Source organism: Lissotriton helveticus, chromosome 5_1 (assembly GCF_964261635.1).
Source record: "Lissotriton helveticus chromosome 5_1, aLisHel1.1, whole genome shotgun sequence".
Lineage (NCBI taxonomy): Eukaryota > Metazoa > Chordata > Amphibia > Caudata > Salamandridae > Lissotriton > Lissotriton helveticus.
In genome coordinates this window covers 1857455799-1857475855 of record NC_136065.1, presented here as the reverse complement: position 1 = coordinate 1857475855, position 20057 = coordinate 1857455799, and the positions used below count along the sequence as shown (strand labels likewise).

Here is a 20057-nt window from a genome sequence, read left to right as displayed (position 1 = left end):
ACCGAGTGCACAATGCAATGACCTCGACTTACAACACAGCCCGACATTGCCAACGCAGCACTTTCAAATCACCGCTGCTGCGTGAGTCTTGGACAATGCATCGCCGATGTCTGTGATGCCTCGCCCTGAACTCTTATGCATTCCCAGCCCTGCATGGCTTCAAACCAATGCATCAGCTTCAGCTCAGCAGTTAGACATCACTCTTGATATCGACGCATCAACGAATTTACACAACTTCGGAATCGATGCATTACCTACAACAGCAACGCATCACCTTCGTATTTCAAAGCAACTTCCCTGAGCATCGACGCATCCAAGGTACTTACTGTCAGTGGCTCTGCATGACTCATGTATCCGGTTCATGCTTCATCGCGGTCAGACTGAACATTTGGATTTGCCCCAGTCAAGCACGACCAGATAGCTCCTGTTGGAACTATTGATTTCTAAGCACTGAAGTTTGATATAATCTTGCAAAATTAATATCTTGACTTGTGTATGTTGGATTTTTGACGTTTTGGTCTTGTTTTACTCAGATAAATATAGCCTATTTTTCTAAACAGGTGTGGAGAGAACTTTTGTGGTGTTTTCACAGTGTTACTGTGTGTGTTTGTGTGTGCACACATTATTTACACATTGCCGTTTTAGTTTAGCCTGACTGCTCTGTGCCAAGCTATGAGAGGGTGCGCCCAGGTAAACTTTCAGTGTGACTGCATTTATCCTGACTAGGATTGTGATTCCTGCTTGGACAGGGTGCGTACCTCTGCCAACCAGAAACCCAATTTCTAACACAATGAATGAATCAGTTCCGCAACTATATGATGATATCCACTGGGGAGTTCCTCCCCTGTCAACCACCTTCTAAAAGACAGACATAAAGGGTGAAGAGCTGATCAGGGTCCTAAAAAGTTTCGCATGTGAGTACTAAATTGTTGGCTCCCTGCAAATCAACACTCTGCATCGCCCCATGTATCCCTGCAACGTTTGGCAACACTGGATTACACCTTGGCCTCAATAACTAATTTTCATCTAATAACAAATTACTGGATAATTCCAAAACTAAAAAGTGACCAGTTTGTACAACAAATGACATTCTTTTATAATTAGTTTATTAATAGAAAAGTGAACCAAAGACACAATTGAACCAATCAAGAGGGTAAAATGGCAAATAGAAAAAATTGGCTATTTTGAGTAACCTCCATTAGCTCTGCTCTGGAAGCAGACACAAATGAAGGAAAAGGCTACACAGTTACTGCACTGTTGTGGCATGAATTTATACAAAAGATCTTAGTTGAACTAGGTATCCCCGTCATTGATATCTAAAAATCTAAAAATCCACCATAGACAAATCCACACTATCTAACAAAAGAAACTAGTGATCTAAAAAATAACTATTATACAACAATAAAATCATTGAAACTCAAAGACTCAGATGTAAAAGTAAAAAAAAAAAAGATAAGTACAGAAAAAAACTTTGGGAAGATAGAAGTACCAAGGAGGACAAAGAGTGGGTTCAATTTGCATAAAGCCGCCAGATCAAAAGCAGCTCGAAAATTCTTGAATCTAATAAACCAGACAATACCAATGATAAAGCCAGAGACACAAACAATGTCCTACCCACAAGCTAATGAATGAAATTTCAATATGGAACTTGCCCGGAAAGTGAATTAAAGCTTACTGACATGTTAGCTCATTCTCAAATGTATCTGTAGTAATGGAGCCCCAGGCCCCAATGGAATCCTGGCTGCTGTGTTCAAAGCAAATCATTCACCATGGGCCAAGACATTGCTCCTACTCTCCAAAACTGCATTGCCTCAAACATAACATCGGAAATTTGGAAAGGATCCCTTTTGGTACCCATCCATAAAAAGAGGTCATCTAATCCAGCTGAAAACTACACCTTATTGCATTACTGGACATCGAAGGAAACTGCTTCTCAAAAGTACTAAATGAAGAGCTGGAACACTGGGCCTTGACGAAAATTCTTGTCCATTACTTTCAAATGGGCATTCAAAAAGACAGCTGTATAGAAGAGGAACGATTTACTTTGGGAATCCTAATAGATCAAACAGCAACAATGAAGGGGTGCTCACTCTATACAGCCTTTAACAATCTTGTCACAGCATTTAATAAGAGAGACTGTGGGGCAAACTAACAACATGGGACATTAATCCAACCTTGCTAACAGCAATTATAAGCCTCTATGCTGACACCTTGGTTCTCTACAGCTCTATACAACCCTCTCGAACCATTAAGATGGCTACATTTTTATATTCATGCTACTGCAATACTCTTGTGAGATTTAAGCAAACCCAACCATCCAGATATAAAATTATTTTTTAACTTTAATTTCTCAAAAGTTACTGAACAGATTTACACCAAATCACAAAACAATTTACTTTCTTTACTAATATCTATTTCGTGCAAAATTGGTGTAATTCTGTTCAGTGGTTTTCAATTTAGCACTTTCCAAAAATCCTTTTGGAAATTGCAGGGTAAAATTGCATTTGGGGATCCCCCCTTCTTCAAAACCAAAAAAGCCATTTCCTATGGAAAGGTAGTCCTAACTATGACTACCCAGTGGTAATGTGTGTGTGTGTGTGTGTGTGCGCGCGGGTGTGTGTGTGTGTGTGTGTATTGTTGTATGTATGTATGTGTATATATATATATATCGCTCACAGCTCCAACTCCTTTGTAGGAAAGAAACGAGTGTGGACCCAAATACCGTGCAATACTTTTTAGTTTATTGCCAATCTGTCATGACGCATTTCGGGCTATCCCGCCCATGATCACTTGACACCTCATAGACATTTTACCCCGCTTTTTAAAGTGCAAGTGCTAAAGAACACACAATGGACATAGAAACAATATTCGTCTCGTATGGAAAGATTTTAGCCACCTAGTATAAACATAAATGTTGTAAAGTGGCCATCACCTACCATATTAGGACAATTTCCTTAATAATGTTATACAATAAACTAATATCAGCTTCAAAATGCCTGAAATTAGTCCTAAAAACATATCCATATCCAAACTGTGAAGCTAATAAAGTGCATATTCAACCAGTGAATGTATAAAGAATAATAAAAAATACAAAAAAACTATTTCTGGTTCCAGCATCTAAACAACCCAACTTAATCAAAAATTGAAAAATACCACTGTATTCGTATTGACTTAATCTGCCTTAGTTGATAGATTCTTGTTTAATACTTATAGTCCCACCCCATCGCAGATTATATAATGCCAAAAAAGTCTAATCTAAAGTGCAACCGTGCTAAGGCCCTCCAATCAATACATTATTATATATATATTAGACATTTCATAATCGATCCCCCTAGAAAATCACATTAATTAAATAGAAGTATAAAATACACTTTCCATATTAATATGATCTCTAAAATCCAACCATAAATATCACATATATTTACACAAATTATCATAAAAGTCCCAGTAAAATTCTTCATAAAAGTGCATTAAATTCATTACTAGAGAAATTGATGGTTCATTCTGTTCTGCCCTGAGTTTCATTTCATAAATATACAGCTTATGCAATCCTAATCATTTTCTGCTCCTCAGCTCCACAATCAATATATCTCATAAGAATGTGTACAGGTCCTTACTGGTATTGAGGCCTCTGGATTGTTTAGAATAAAACTGTAAAATATAAGTTGTTTCTAAACGCCTTAATTTCGATTCTTTATCCCAACCTCTTTTCTGTGGAGATACGGAAATAATTGATAATATGTCAAATATTTGGGATCACTGTTATGGCAGATCTTAAAATGTTTTGCCACTGGATAGCTATCATCATTGTTGATGATGGCATATATATGTTGTAGGATCCTCTTGTGCACTGCTAATTTGGTACTGCCTATACACTTGAGTTCACAACTGCAAATTAAGACGTATACTGCATACTCTGACTTGCAAGTAAGATGTTGTCCTATATAATGCGTACCCCGGCATTAAATGCAGTTGTATATTATGTGGTATTAATGCCATATTGGCAGGCCTTGCATGTCGCACATTTATAGAATCCTTTTCTTGCTGAGTACTCTTACTATGTTCTTCTATATTGCTCCTTGTCAGCGAACTACTTTCTAAAAGTCACAGCTGGATTAGATGGTAGTAGCTTGCCAATCACCGGATCGTCTTCACGATAGGCCAATTTCGTCTAACAATTGCCCTAATTTGTATCTCCTGTCGTGAAAAAGACAAAATCAATCTAGTGAGTTCCTGGATCATATATATATATATATATGTATATTCACCGCTAACGAGCCTGGGTAGGAAGTTCTCCTTCCCCACTCTCACGCTGGCCTCACATTTGAGTTGCATAAGGTGCGCTAATTCCTCAGCGCATTTGTTGGTCTGTGTTACTTCTGAGCCCAACTGTTCCATGCCGCATGTTACTGTTGCCTCCTGCTCCGAATCTGGCTTGGGTCCTTTTGCTATGGTAGTGACGTGTTGCCAAGAGCTGCTGGGGATGGCTATTTAAAGAGGGCTCCTACGATCTTCCCCTTGGGCCAGGCTACTGGCTGACTTTCCAACTGCTCGCCTGAGTGCCTTGCCATGAGAGATGGGGGCTTCCTTGTTCCGTGAGCAGCCTTCCGTGGGCTATTTGCAGGTGAGGCTGCTTGTCGCTGCAGTGTATGTAGCTCTTGTCACCGCCGCTCCGTGTGGTCACAATGGCTGCAGTTTGGTCCCTTTCTTTTGCTGCTCTCCAGCTCCTTTCTTCACCAGGCAAGTTGTGCCCCCGCTCCTCTGCGCTGTTGAGCTCCACATGCTGCTACACACTGTGGCCAGCCACCTCTGTGCTACTCAACCTCTGGTAATACCGGTGAGTGGGGCCACCTCAGCCCCCGGGTATTGCACTCATGTGCTGGAATGGCTTTCCTGACACAGCCAAGCGACTGCTTACAAACAATACCAGTGTCTGCTTCCAGTCGATGCGCCCAACCCCCTGCCACCGCACATAGCTAAGTCACGTAACAATATAAAGGGGGAGCCTATTGGCTTTATCCAGGGGTCAGGACATCAACATATAAGAAAGCAGTCCTGTTCACTTTGTCAAAAAGTCACCATTACGATATAATCAAATGTATGTTTTATAAACTGGCATATTGCAATGTTTAATAATAGTGACTGACACAAAATATTCAATAAACCATTTAAAAAAAAAACATTCAACTTGTCTTTGAGTATCTCTTTTTTTTTTTACATATTTTTATTGATTTTATACAGCAATTACCCATATAAGAAAAAGGTGAGAAGTAAGCATTCTATTCATACAACACATGTGTGCGTTTACATCGTTTATACAGCGGATCCCAACAGTGTTCCCGAGGATCTTATACAGTGCTCAATTAACATTGTTTCATTTCTTGAGTACAATTGAGTGGGTCCATGGCTTTAAAACAATTTGCAATCGTACGGCTCCCGCACAACTAACAGAAATCAGCCATTGTATAACATTTTAAATTTGCAAAACCAGATCTTCTCATTATATAACTAACTTATAAGAACAACTTTCCCTGTCCCTCCCCCCTCCCACGAACCTGGCCAACACTTCCCATAAATAGTATATTCACATGCCCATATCATGTTCCTGCGTACACAGTTTCCCCATATGCATTCCTATTTGCACCCCATTTCTCTCTGTGATTGAGAGCACTGACAATGTTGACATGTGTGATCACCGCTTGTAGTCCGGGCCCGGCTAGGTGCCACTATGCTCTCTCAGTATGACAGTATGTCAATCGCAACAAATTCCTCCATCAGTGCATTCCAAGTCTTAGATATTGGTGTCTTACGCAAACCCCTATGCTCTTCCCTTTGTAATTCAGCCCCTTCCCCTCTTCCCCATCTGACCATTTCCGCATGCCAGTCCTGTAAGGATGGCGCCCTAGTGGCTTTCCAATATGCCATTGAATCATTATTGCACACTGGGGCAATGTCCTTCAATATCTGACATACAGACGTCCAGTAATGGCCTAATCCTGGGCAGTCCCATACCATGTGTTTCAGCCCTGCATCGGGTGTGTGACATCGCGGGCAGGTGTCCCCCGTTCCCGGAAACATGGTGCATAGACTACGTGGGGTCAGATAAGCTCTGTGTAGCAGCATCAATTGGATGAATTTAAATTTGGGATTACGAGACACCTTCTTGGGAAAACCATTTATGGTGTCCCCTTCTTTGTCTGTAAATACACAGCCCATGTCTCTTGCCCACTTGTCATGGAGTGGTTGCAATGAGATCGCCGCAACAGTACGGATACCCTGAGACAGCCATTTGGTCAGGTGTGCCCCATGTCCCATCAGGTATTGCATAGTAAGTAATGTGTTTGTAGCAGGTTCGATACCCCCTTGAGTCAATATATCCTGAATAAATCTAGAGATACTTGCATGTAATAGGAACAATCTATCTGAAGCTCCATGCTCACACACAAAGGCTTCATTTGACATTAGGACACCCTCCGAGAAGAACGCCCCTATCGTAATAATTCCCGTGTTGGCCCATGCCCGCAGGGTACAATTAGTAACTACATCTGTCTGTGTGGGAATAACCAGCAGTAGGATAGTAGGAGCATATGCTGGTGTTCACTTTGTGTATCTCAAGGCATGTCTCCAATATATTATTGCTATTCGTAATAGTTATGGTGTCGATAGTGGAATCTTGGCCCTGGGCAGAAGGAGCCTGTGGATATCTCCGCGGTCCCATTTCCCAATTTGACATACCTAATTTCTGTAAGTTACAACCTGCTAACCAATACGCCTGCCATTACAGCTGACTAGCGTAACAGGATGCCTTCAAGTCTGGCACCTCCAGTCCTCCCTGTTTTGTACCTAATTGTAGCTTCAGTAGGACAATTTGTCTGTGTCCTGTGTCCCAAAATCAGCTCTGTCATTAAAGAATTCAGCAATTTAAAAATCCCTGTTGGTACAAGTATAGGTAGATTGGTGAAATAATAAAGCAGTCATGGCAATAGCACCATCTTAGTTATGGTGACCCACCCTGCCACCTATAGAGGCAGCGAGGTCCAGAACTTAACCTGGGGCTTGAGAGCATTTACCACATGAGTCAGATTGGCATCTAACAAATCTGTCGTGTCTCGATAGATCTGTATTCCCAAACACCGAAAGGTATCCGGCGCTATGTTGAACTTCCATTGACCAAAATGTAACTGTCCAGTTTGCGTGGGGTTGTCGAAAAAATAGGCATATGATTTGGTGCCATTTATCGAAAGGGCAGTCAACTCCTGAAAAAGAGCAAAAGTTGAGGGCAGGGGCTCAAAATTCATATCCATGTCTTTCATATATAAAATGAGGTCATCTGCATAAGCAGAGACAATATGTGTCATGTGACCTCTCACTATTCCCGTGCACCCGATTAGGGAGCGGAGTCTATGTAAGAGGGGTTCCAGTGGCAAGATAAACAATAACGTCGACAACGGGCATCCTTGCCTGGTACCTCTAACCACAGTGTACTGTTGGGAGATATGCTGTCCTGTACGTGCACGCGCTGTGGGGTTTGTATATAATAATCGTACCCATTTAATATATTCTGCTGGTATACCAAACCCAGAGAGGGCGTAAAATATGTAATCGCAGTGCAGTGAGTCGAACCCCTGTCTCGGGGCTTTTGTCCCCGTCCCGAGAGTACCGGACATAATTTGATGCAACCATCTGATGTTTAGCGCCATACTCCTACCTGGCACGAACCCGCATTGATCAGTGTGTATCAGTTTTGGGATTAGCTGGCAGAGTCAATTGGCTAATAACTTAATATTTTATAGTCCGAATTGAGTAGCGATAAGGGCCTATAACCCGAACATGTCAGAGCCGACTCGTCCAGGCTTCAATAGTGAAACCACAGTCGCCTGCAAAGTTGTGGAGGGGAGCATACCTGTCTCCAATGACTCGTGGTATTTTGATGAAAGGGGGACCCCTACGAAACAATAATATATCTTGCTAGCTGTAGGGCACAATATCTAAATAGGTAAACAACAAGCTAGCCTCAAGATCCAAAACATACATTTACAATGAAAAAGCCAGGCCATAATTTGTGCAGAAACAGTGCATTTTAAACTTGTTTACAAATCAATTTACTACAAGCAATTATTTTTGATATGAAAATATTTATCTTTTATTCGTTTACTTTCCTTTATAATCTCATCGCACATAGCAAGTGTGTACTTTTATCTATAAATATATATGTATATTTCTTTTGGTTATTCTTTTTGTACATATAAACATCAAGACATATACACTACACAAACCAATATAATACACAGTTAAAAACCTAAAGGAGGGGTTAATGAAGAATGTAAAGGCTGGCGGTCGATGCAAAGAGAAGAAAAGCACGACATGCGTTTCGGCGTTAAGGCCTTCGTCATGTAAACCTGTCTCAAATTTTTTCTAAAAAATACAGAAAACACACACAATGAGCTTATACAACAGACTAAATCTGTCACATTTTTCTGACCCGGTTTCATAATTCTGATATACATTTGAGCTTATCAAGCTTCAGCTATTTTCATAACTTTGTCCAAAAAGACCTGAGAAGATCCTGTACAAGTATGTTACATATTTACACTCAACATACTGAGTTATTATGGGCCACAACCCTAATTTATACATTTGAGCCACCAGTATAAAAATACAGAAGTACAAAAAGGCGAAGATAAAAGAGAAAAAGATAACCATAGACATAACCTAAGGATCACCCATGAATAGTAGAAGAAAGAAAGGAAATAAGTGATAATAAGCACTTGTTTACTAAATTCTAACAAAACGATTTTGGATCAACACCTATCATTGCCCAAGAGGGCAAATGCAGCCAGGTTCATCATTATAATATCGTCTCGCAAAGGGCCAGATTCTGAGAATCCGGCCCTTTGCGAGCGCTATTTTTGCATTTGGGATTCATCATCCCAAATGCAAAAATCGCTATTACAGAAAGCGCAAAATTGCGAAGAATCGCATTTAAGGAATCTCAATTAGAGATTCCTTAAATGCTATTCATGAACCTTTTAAAAATTGCGAATTCGCAATATGGGGCCGCTATTTGCCGCGAAGTGTAACTTCGTGGTAAATAGCGAAAACTTAGAAAAATGCACTTTAGTGCATTTTTCTAAGTTGCATGTTACACACACACGTGTCCTTTGGACATGTGTGTGCGCAACACCTGTGTACATTTGCATTTCAGGGGTGCTACAGGGTGTCCTTTGGACACCCCTGGCACCCTTGAAATCGCTTCCTTATTTGCGATTCGCAAATTGTGAATCGCAAATAAGGAATGACTCCCCATTCATTCCTATGGGCCTTGCTGTAGAAATCGCATTTAATTGTGCGATTTCTACATGAATCCCGTTTTGCGAGTCCTTAATAGCGATTCATTAATAATCGCTATTAAGGACTCGCAAATCGGGACATTGATGAATCTGAGGGATAGTTCCTTATCTTATAACCGGTCTAGGTGCACCTTTAAGAGTGAATATTCAAATAAATTAGAATACCAGAGAGATAAATACTTATTATTTTCTTTTGAAGGAGGCCAGGTATAATAAAACTTCTCCGTGGTGGTTTGTCATTCGGTAATTAGTTTTATCTACAAGGGCACAACAACAAAGGTACATTATACACTGCACATTGTCCCATTGGTTGAATAATCTATATTTCCAAGATGTAGCAGTAGCCAGAATTATCTGTCACCAAAAAAGAGAGAGAAAAGGCTATATACCTGGTTACTTGTAGTCTGGTCATTATAAGCTGCATGGTAGTTCTATACCTTTCTCATGCATGTAATCTGTATAGGGTAATAATGGTAAAACAAAAATTAGATGTCCTTTAATCAGTCAAGGCATCGAAATAAAGATTTAAAAGGGGATGATGAAAATGTTTAGGTCTTTTAAATGGTCCTATTTTAGTCAGCCGTGTGTTCCTTAACCTGTAATGGACTCAAATATTGAGTTAGTTTAAATGATAACTTACTTAAATGTTGTAGATCAATCTGAATATTGACGTCATGTGATAACCGAGGGAGTCAAGAGGAAAGACATCTAACAAGCATTTACAATGCAACGGTTTCGCCTTTGGAAAAGTTAGAGCTATTGGCATTGTAAATGACAAAATTTGTATTTATGTGTTGGTTTTGAAAACAGATAAATAAATGGCATTGTCATTTACATTGCCAATAGCTTAATCTCTCGCAAATGTGAGACCTATTGTACCCTACGGACGAGCTCAGCAGACAGCAATTACTATGTTAGAAAGGCGATCCTGGGGGAGGCAGAAGATATCTGACTGACCACCCCTAGGTCCACCCCTCCGTCGAGAAGTAGCAGAGCGTTATCGAGAGGCCTCCTGGGTGAGGGTCCTCTCCTAGGATCGTACAGCAGGGTAACCACAACACTACAAACGGACACCACACAAGAGGTTAAGTTCTTAGGCTTTATCAAGAATAAAGGTTGCTGGGTCTCAGCGGTATATACAGGCAGATCGAGGGATCTATAGAGTCTCGTAAAAGGGACAGGGTAGCGGGACAGTCTCGGTATGGATACAGGAAGGGATACCCTGCGCACAGCTCTCAATCCTCGAGCCGGGGGTTCCGAGAGGTCGAGCCGCGGCAGCGCCAGCAGGACTCGACAGGTGGTCTTAATGGAGAGGAGGCCGCGGCAGCGCCAGCAGGCTCTCAAGATGGTTCAGCCGCGGCAGCGCCAGCAGGCTCTCAAGATGGTTCAGCCGCGGCAGCGCCAGCAGGCTCTCAAGATGGTTCAGCTGCGGCAGCGCCAGCAGGCTCTCAAGATGGTTCAGCCGCGGCAGCGCCAGCAGGCTCTTAAGATGGTACAGCAAAGGTGGGCCACGGCAGCGCCAGCAGGCTCTCAGGGTCTCTTCAGGTTACAGGCAATGAGTTCTTCTGGTGTCGGCCGTGACAGCGTCAGCAGGGCTTCCAGTCCAGGATACAACTGCCGTCCTACTCCGGGGCTGGCCCAGATATAGGACTGGAGTCCTTTGATGTCTGGACCCTCTTGCCTGGGGGTCAGAGGGGCCGGGATGATGGTGTCCAGACACCCAGCAGGGGGGTGGAGCCAGCGCCCAGGGAGGCCGGAGGGCGATCGATACTAGGCATCCGGGGACGGCTGGAGGGCCATCGAAACTCCCCTTTCTCCGGGATCTGTCGAGTGGCCACTCGACCACCTGGGTGGATCTTGGTGCCTCGATGACTGGGCTTCGCTGGGGCCTGGGCCGGGGCCGAGGCCACGTGGTCGTGACGTGGTGGGCCCAAGATGGAGTCGGGCGCTGCCTCGTGCTTAGGTCGTGAGGGGCCCACGATGGAGCCAGGTCGGTAGTGGGGGTCCGGGATGGTGGCCGGACCAGCAATGTTGGGGCGTGCAGTGTCGGGCAAAAGGGCTGCCCGATGCTGGGTGGAGGGCTGATATCGTCCTGGGCCCGCCATGCGGGAGGGGTAGGACCACGCCATGAGGCCGGGTCCAACACGCGTCCCCCCCAGCTGAAGGCAGGGGAGAGTCACCCATCTTCTTGGGGATTCTCCTCGCCGAGGCGGAAGAATCGGGACAGGCCGTCAGCATTGGCGTGGTCGTTGCCGGGGCGATGCTCCACAGTGAAGTCCATCCCTTGCAGGGAGATGGACCATCGCAACAGTTTCGGGTTTTCTCCCCGCATCTGCATCAACCACCGCAGGGGCCGGTGGTCGGTCTGGACCCGGAAGTGGGTGCCGAAGAGGTAGGACCGGAGCTTCTTTAGTGCCCACACGACGGCAAAGGCTTCCCTCTCGATTGTGCTCCAGCGCTGTTCTCTGGCCAGCAGCCGCCGGCTGATGAAGGCAACGGGAAGGTCGATTCCCTCAGGGTTCACTTGTGAGAGGACCGCCCCAATGCCGTGCTCCGAGGCGTCGGTTTGGACCACAAACTCTCGTCTGTAGTCGGGGGCTTGGAGCACAGGGGCGGTGCACATGGCGGTCTTTAGAGCCTCGAAGGCTGCTTGGCACTCTGGGGTCCAGCGCACCTTCTGGGGTAGCCTCTTGGAGGTCAGTTCTGTGAGGGGCCCCACAATGCTTCCATAGTCTTTTATGAAGCGCCGATAGTATCCTGTGAGCCCCAGGAAGGCTCGGACGGCTGTTTGGGTGATCGGGGGCTCCCAGGCCCGGATGGCGTCAATCTTTGGCTGGAGGGGAGCCACCAGGCCGCTCCCCACTTGGTGTCCCAGATACGTCACGGACCCTTGGCCGATCTGGCACTTGCTGGCCCGTCGGAGGGCCGACAGGACCTCCCGGAGGTGGGTCAGGTGCTCACCCCAGTGGCGGCTGTACACCGCAATGTCGTCTAGATAGGCGGCACTGAATTCTTCTAGTCTGGCCAGTACCCGGTTCAGGAGTCTCTGGAAGGTGGCCGGGGCGTTTTTCATGCCGAAGGGCATCACTTTGAAGTGGTAGTGGCCATCAGGGGTCGAGATATTTGGCGGCCCCCAGGCGATCGATCAGTTCATCCGCCCGGGGAATGGGATGGGCGTCGGTCCGGGTGACTGCATTCAGCCCCCGGTAGTCAACACAGAACCGGAGCTCCGGGGGTGTGCCAGGGACGGTGGCTTTAGGGACCAGGACAACAGGACTGGCCCAGGGAATGTCGGAGGGTTCGACTACCCCCAGAGCTAGCATCTTGGCCACTTCGGATTGAATGCAGGCCCGAACGCGGTCGGGCACTCGGAAAGCTCGGTGTTTTACAGGCGGGTTGTCTCCGGTGTCCACATCGTGGACACACCACCGGGTGACTCCAGGGGTGAGGCAAAATAGGTCTGCAAATTGCCCCAGCAGCTCCCGGCAGTCTTGGTGCTGTTCTGGGGTCAGGGTAGAGGAGAGCGTGACCCCTTCGATGGAGCCGTCTTTCTCGGTGATGTTCATGAGATCTGGTACGGGTTCGGAGTCGTCTTCAGCTCCGTCATTGGTCGCTAGCAGCAGACTTAGTTCAGTGCGGGCGAAGTGCGGCTTGAGCCGGTTAGTGTGCAGATCCCGGAGGGGGTTCCGGGGGGATTCCAGGTCCACCAGGTAAGTGACGGGGCTCTTGCGCTCCACCACTTTGAAGGGCCCCGCCCATTTGTCCTGGAGGGCGCAAGGTTCAACCGGGGACATGACCCAGACTTGCTGGCCCGGCTCGAATTCGATGGATGAGGCGCTCTGGTCATACCAGCATTTCATCTCCTCCTGACTGGCCTCGAGGTTGGCCTCGGCAAGTTCCCGGAACTTCCAAGTCTGGTTGCGGAGTGTCAGGAGGTACTGGTAGACATCTGGTGGGGCACCTCGGACAGCCGTCTCCCAGCCTTCTTTGACCAGGCTGAGGGGGCCTCGGACCGGGTGCCCATACAATAGTTCGAAGGGGCTGAACCCCAGGGACTTCTGGGGTACCTCTCGGTACGCAAACAGGAGGCAGGGCAGCAGGACGTCCCATCTGCGTCGTAGTGGCTCGTCTAAGCCCTTGATCATCCCCTTCAGCGTTCGGTTAAACCGTTCTACAAATCCATTTCCTTGGGAGTGATACGGGGTGGTGAACTTATATGTGACCCCGCACTGTTGCCACAGGGATCGCATATGCTTGGAGATAAAGTTTGTACCCCGATCACTCACGACTTCTCGGGGGAAGCCGACTCTGGAGAAGATCCCCATCAGGGCTCGGCCTACTACTGGGGCCGTGATGGTTCGGAGCGGGATGGCCTCAGGATAGCGGGTGGCATGGTCCACCAGAACGAGGATGAAGCGGTGCCCCTGAGAGGTGCGGGGGTCCAAGGGTCCCACAATGTCGATCCCCACTCTCTCGAAGGGGGTGGTGACCACAGGAAAGGGCTGGAGTGGGGCCTTGACTTTTCCCCCGCTCTTTCCGCTGACTTGACACATCGGACAGGATTGGAAGTGGTTGTGCACATCGTTGCGCATCTTCGGCCAGTAGAAATGGGTCACCAGGCGGCTGTAAGTTTTATCCTGCCCCAGGTGCCCGGCGAGGGGCACGTCGTGTTCCAAGTTCAAGAGGAAGTCTCTGAAACGGAGGGGAACGACCAGTACTCGGCTGGCCCCTAGTTCGGCAACTTTCTGCTCGCTGTAGAGAAGATCGTGGTCCCAATAGACCCAGTGGGACCCCGAGGGGCCTCCAGCGGCTTGAGTGGCGGCTTGTTGTCGGATTCCCTCGAGGGAGGGACAGGTTTTCTGTTCCTGCCGGAATTGTTCGCGGGTGGGGCCACCTTCTTGGCGCCATTGAGCTAGTTCTGGAAGGTGGCCGAGCTCGGTGAGATCTTCATGGTTGGGCCCCTGGGGGCCAGGTTCAGGGTCGGCGTCCTCGGGGACGGTGGGCGGTGGCGGTGCGGGCCACTCTGGTTCCTCGGTCGGAGCATCCTCCGGTGGGGCGAAGGCTCGGGCGGACATGGAGCGGGTTGTCGCCCAGACCCACTCTGGAAGGCCTAGCATCCCCCGATGCTCTCTCCGCTCGATGCTGGCCCAGGGGGAACTTTCCAGGTCGTTCCCGAGGAGGCAGTCCACGGGGGCATCGTCCCGGACGGTCACCTTCAGCCTACCCGACACCCCCCCCATTCGAAGGGGATGCGGGCCATCTGGCACAAACTCTCGGAGTTGTCTGCCGTCCGCACCGGGCACATGATATTGAGGAGAATTTGCTCTGGGGTCACCAAGTGGCGTCGGACCGCTGTTACGCTGGCTCCAGTGTCTCGGAGGGCTTCGGCCCGGCGGCCGTTGATGGTGACCCATTGGCGATATTTCTGGGTGTTGCCTGGGATCGGGTCTCGGGGGACCATGTCTCGATCACCCAGGCATGCCAAGATCATGGCGGCGGGCTCCCACTCGGCCTGTTCGGGGTAGTTGTCGTCTTCCTCGCCTCTTTCTTCCCCCAGGGCGGCGGCCGCGATTTGGCGGTTGGGAGGACCGATGGTGCCGGGTCGCTGGTTCATCGGGCAGAGGGGGTCGTTCGCGTAGTGGCCCTGTCGCTGGCATCTGTGGCACGTCACATTCGGGCGGGGCCCGGGTCGGGCTAGGGGAACCCCCCTTCGGCCCAGGGCTGGTGAAGTGGAGGTAGGGGAGGACCCCGTGGGGGTGTCTCGTCCCCTGCTCTGGCCTCCTCCGCCGCCTCGTGGTCGGTGGTTCCACGGGGATCCCCGGCTGTAGTCTCCCATCGGACTCCGGGGGACTCGGGTGCTCACCCATCTATCCGCCTCGACAGCGAGTTTTCGGGGCTCAGTCAGTTTGCTGTCGAGGAGGTGCTGCCGGAGTTCGATGAAGCAGTTGTTGGACAGATGTTCCCATATAATGAGGTCGACCAACTGCTGGTAGGTGGTGACCTGGCTGCCTTTGATCCACCACTCGAAGGCTCTGCTGAAAAAGTTCACGTATTCCACCCACGTGGTACCGGGGATTTTTTTACAGTCTCAGAATCGCTGCCGGTACATCTCGGGGGTGAGTCCATAGCGAGTGAGGAGAGCGGTTTTCATGTGCTCGTACGAGGTCATCTCAGCGTCGGGGAGCTCTAGCAGGGCGTCTCTCCCCTCATTGACGAATTTCCCCCACAGGCCGGTGCCCCAGTACTTGAGGGGTACTCGATGTGCGGTCATGGCGACCTCGTAGGCTTTGAACCACTGTTGGATGTCGTCGTTCTTGTAGTATTCCTTGATGACATCCTTGGGTATGTGCACCTTTGTGTCCAAGGGTGGGGGCGAGGTCTTGCCCCCGGAGGCGTTGGCATCATTAGTTTTGGCCTTGAGTTCTAGTTCTTTTAGGCCGCGCTCATGCTCGCGCATGAGTCTCTTTTCTTCGAGGTCTCTTTGTCTTCGCTTCTCCTCCAGGTCTCCTTCTAGCCGTAGTTGCTCAAGTGTGATTTTCCTTTCCGCCAGCTGTGGTTCTCCATCCAACCGGAGTCGGGCGAGCTCCAACTCGTGGAGCCGGTTCCTCTCCCGCTCTCGGGCGTCTTCGTGGGGGCTCGTGCCTGGATTGGCGGGTCTCCCCCCCGCTGGGGTCGTGTCGGTCTCCGGGCGTCTGCTCGGGCCCGGGTTGTCTTCATTCCGGGGTGGTGTATCATCGGTGTCCACCCATGCTTGTAGGGCTGATTTAAAGTCTTCCTTGGTGCTTAGCCCAGTGGTAGCGATGCCCAGGTCTTTGCAGAATTGTTTTAATTCTTTGTGACTGTAATCTTCCATTTTTTCTTTCTGGAATTCCGTAGTCGGTCTTGTCTCTTGCGTAGTCATGGTCGTAGTGTGTTTTTCTCGGTAGTGAGTGAATCACCCTCTGTACGATCTGCGTCGGCTCGGATCCCGTCGCTTGCCACCAATGTTAGAAAGGCGATCCTGGGGGAGGCAGAAGATATCTGACTGACCACCCCTAGGTCCACCCCTCCGTCGAGAAGTAGCCGAGCATTATCGAGAGGCCTCCTGGGTGAGGGTCCTCTCCTAGGATCGTACAGCAGGGTAACCACAACACTACAAACAGACACCACACAAGAGGTTAAGTTCTTAGGCTTTATCAAGAATAAAGGTTGCTGGGTCTCAGCGGTATATACAGGCAGATCGAGGGATCTATAGAGTCTCGTAAAAGGGACAGGGTAGCGGGACAGTCTCGGTACGGATACAGGAAGGGATACCCTGCGCACAGCTCTCAATCCTCGAGGCGGGGGTTCAGAGAGGTCGAGCCGCGGCAGCGCCAGCAGGACTCGACAGGTGGTCTTAACGGAGAGGAGGCCGCAGCAGCACCAGCAGGCTCTCAAGATGGTTCAGCCGCGGCAGCCCCAGCAGGCTCTCAAGATGGTTCAGCTGCGGCAGCGCCAGCAGGCTCTCAAGATGGTTCAGCCGCGGCAGCGCCAGCAGGCTCTCAAGATGGTTCAGCCGCGGCAGCGCCAGCAGGCTCTTAAGATGGTACAGCAAAGGTGGGCCGTGGCAGCGCCAGCAGGCTCTCAGGGTCTCTTCAGGTTACAGGCAATGAGTTCTTCTGGTGTCGGCCGTGACAGAGTCAGCAGGGCTTCCAGTCCAGGATACAACTGCCGTCCTACTCCAGGGCTGGCCCAGATATAGGACTGGAGTCCTTTGATGTCTGGACCCTCTCGCCTGGGGGTCAGAGGGGCCGGGATGATGGTGTCCAGACACCCAGCAGGGCGGTGGAGCCAGCGCCCAGGGAGGGCGGAGGGTGATCGATACTCGGCGTCCAGGGACGGCTGGAGGGCCATCGAAACTCCCTTTTCTCCGGGATCTGTCGAGTGGCCACTCGACCACCTGGGTGGATCTTGGTGCCTCGATGTCTGGGCTTTGCTGGGGCCTGGGCCGCGGCCGAGGCCACGTGGTCGTGACGTGGTGGGCCCAACATGGAGTCGGGCGCGGCCTCGTGCTTAGGTCGTGAGGGGCCCACGATGGAGCCAGGTCGGTAGTGGGGGTCCGGGATGGTGGCCGGACCAGCAATGTTGGGGTGTGCAGTGTCGGGCAAAAGGGCTGCCCGATGCTGGGTGGAGGGCCGATGTCATCCTGGGCCCGCCATGCGGGAGGGGTAGGACCACGCCATGAGGCCGGGTCCAACATACTACCACACACACACACACCCAGAGCCACACACACACACCCAGAGCCACACACACACACCCAGAGCCAGCCACACACACACACACCCAGAGCCACACACACACCCAGAGCCACACACACACACACCCAGAGCCACACACACACACACACCCAGAGCCACACACACACACCCACCCAGAGCCCCACACACACACACACACACACACGCACACACACCCAGAGCCACACACACACACACACAGAGCCAAATACACACACCCACACCCAGAGCCACACACACACACACCCAGAGCCACACACACACACCCAGAGCCACACACACACACACACCCAGAGCCACACACACACACACAGAGCCCCACACACACACACACACACACACACACACACACACACCCAGAGCCACACACACACACACCCAGAGCCACACACACACACACACACACCTAGAGCCACACACACACACACCCACTCTCCCCGTGCCTAACAAAACAAGCCCCCACCGCTTCGTGGCACTCTACACTCTCTCTCTCTTGTATCAACCGGTGGTGCACTTTGGCCATAGAGCCTATTGTTCAATGAACCAAATAACTACCTTCTGTGGGCACAGGCCTAGTAACACATTGTCCACTGAGGCAAACTTGTCTCTAACCCCTGTATGGTGGTGGTGGCACGTTCGTCACTGTCCTGTACCGATGACCATCCCTCACCCTATGAGACAGTGCCCACTGTCCTGGTTCGTCAGTGCCCACTGCCCCTGTGTATACTCTCCGGGTATATGTTGCTCCCTGTAGCGCTGTACACACACTTGCTTCCCTCTTCCTAATACTCCAGTTTAACCCTGTCCCGGTACGTCACTTTAGTGAACTCTCTGCTCGAACTCATCTGACAGCGGCTCCTTACTGTAGTGAGGGGGGGGCGTCCGTGTGGCTGTGCCCCCTGCTACTTCCCATCCGTGCAGCCGTGGTAAAGTAAATACGGCTAGCCACATGTAAACAAATGCGCACAGTCGCAATGAAACTGAAAGCACAGTTGCTGCACTCCCTAGCATTCTGCAGTCACTCTGCTCTCCCTAGCACTCTGTAGTCACTCTGCACTCTCTAGCACTCTGCAGTCACTCTGCACTCCCTAGCACTCTGCAGTCACTCTCCACTCCCTAGCACTCTGCACTCCCTAGTCACTCTACACTCCCTAGCACTCCCTAGTCACTCTGCACTCCCTAGCACTCCCTTGCACTCTGCACTCCCTAGCACTCCCTAGTCACTCTGCACTCACTAGTCACTCTGCACTCCCTAGCACTCTGCAGTAACTCTGCACTTCCTAGCACTCCCTAGCAGTCACTCTGCAGTCACTCTGCAGTCCCTAGCACTCCCTAGCACTCTGCAGCCACTCTGCACTCCCTAGCACTCTGCAGTCACTCTGCACTCCCTAGCACTCCCTAGCACTCTGCAGTCACTCTCCACTCCCTAGCACTCCCTAGTCACTCTGCACTCCCTAGTACTCCCTAGCATTCCCTTGCACTCTCTGGGTTTGCACACAGCAGCTGCCCATCAGGTCCGTGAAAGAAGGGGGTAGTGGGTGAGATATGCAAAACAAGCCTCGTCCCCAAAAGCCGATGGGCTCGAACACGCCCCTCCATTTCCGGAGCTCTTAACGTGTAGTATCCCCGGGCACATGTTTAGTCTGTAATACCTACAAAGACTGCCGCTCCGAGGCTTATAAATTTAAATTGAAAGCGTTTGCTGGCAGCGGGCGGAAGCTATTTGAGGCAGCCTGCTCTATTTTCGCCCTGCCTGCTTTGAATTCGAAGCAGTGGGAAGAGGTAGAAGAGACTGTGGGCGCCTCAATGGGGTTTTGTGGCAGTGGGGAGAGGTGGAAGAGGCTGAGGGCGCCAGCAGAAGGAAGCCGTTTTAGGCAAACTGCTCTGTTTGCGCCATGCCTGTCTGCTGGGAAGAGACGGACGGCACCGTGCGTGAAAAAAGGTGCACATGCTGTGTGATGAAACGCGGTGCTTGTAACTGAACACTGTAAAATAAACAGCAACGAACCATAAAGCAATACAACAAAACAACACCAGGTCCAACAATAAAAAGTATACACTCGGAATCACTCTACCTTTGAAAAAAGATATGAACTGCTGTGTGGCGTGATGGTGCAGTTAGACCCCGGGGCGGGTGAAAAGTTATCACAGTACGGTTTTGCTGCCTCAGGGTCTGTGCTCTCAAGGCAGCAGTTACTGCCACAAAGCTCCGGCATTTTCGAGATTCGGGGGCGTGTTCTTGCAGTGACGTCAAGATTAAATACCAAGATAAAAAAAAAAGCAAGAAACGCCCCCGAATCGCGTTGTGACGGGGGAAACAGTTACCAACAGGACCGTAACCATATTTAACCTTTATATCAAATCACAAGCACCGTTATGCCCTGACCAAGCTACATCTGAATATAGAGCACCACTTCATCTCTTTCCCCAAAATTTAAGAATGTGGCTT

General features: G+C 49.4%; 1 long non-coding RNA gene across 1 annotated transcript in view; it reads right to left on the bottom strand.

Annotated features, from left to right (window-relative positions):
• The window catches only part of LOC144753848 (uncharacterized), a 195432-nt gene extending 175630 nt beyond the window's left edge, over positions 1 to 19802 (bottom strand). The window contains exon 1 of the long non-coding RNA XR_013594562.1: positions 19684 to 19802. This is a non-coding gene — a long non-coding RNA (uncharacterized LOC144753848). The remainder of the gene's footprint in view (positions 1 to 19683) is intronic.
• Between the last annotated feature and the right edge of the window lie 255 nt (positions 19803 to 20057).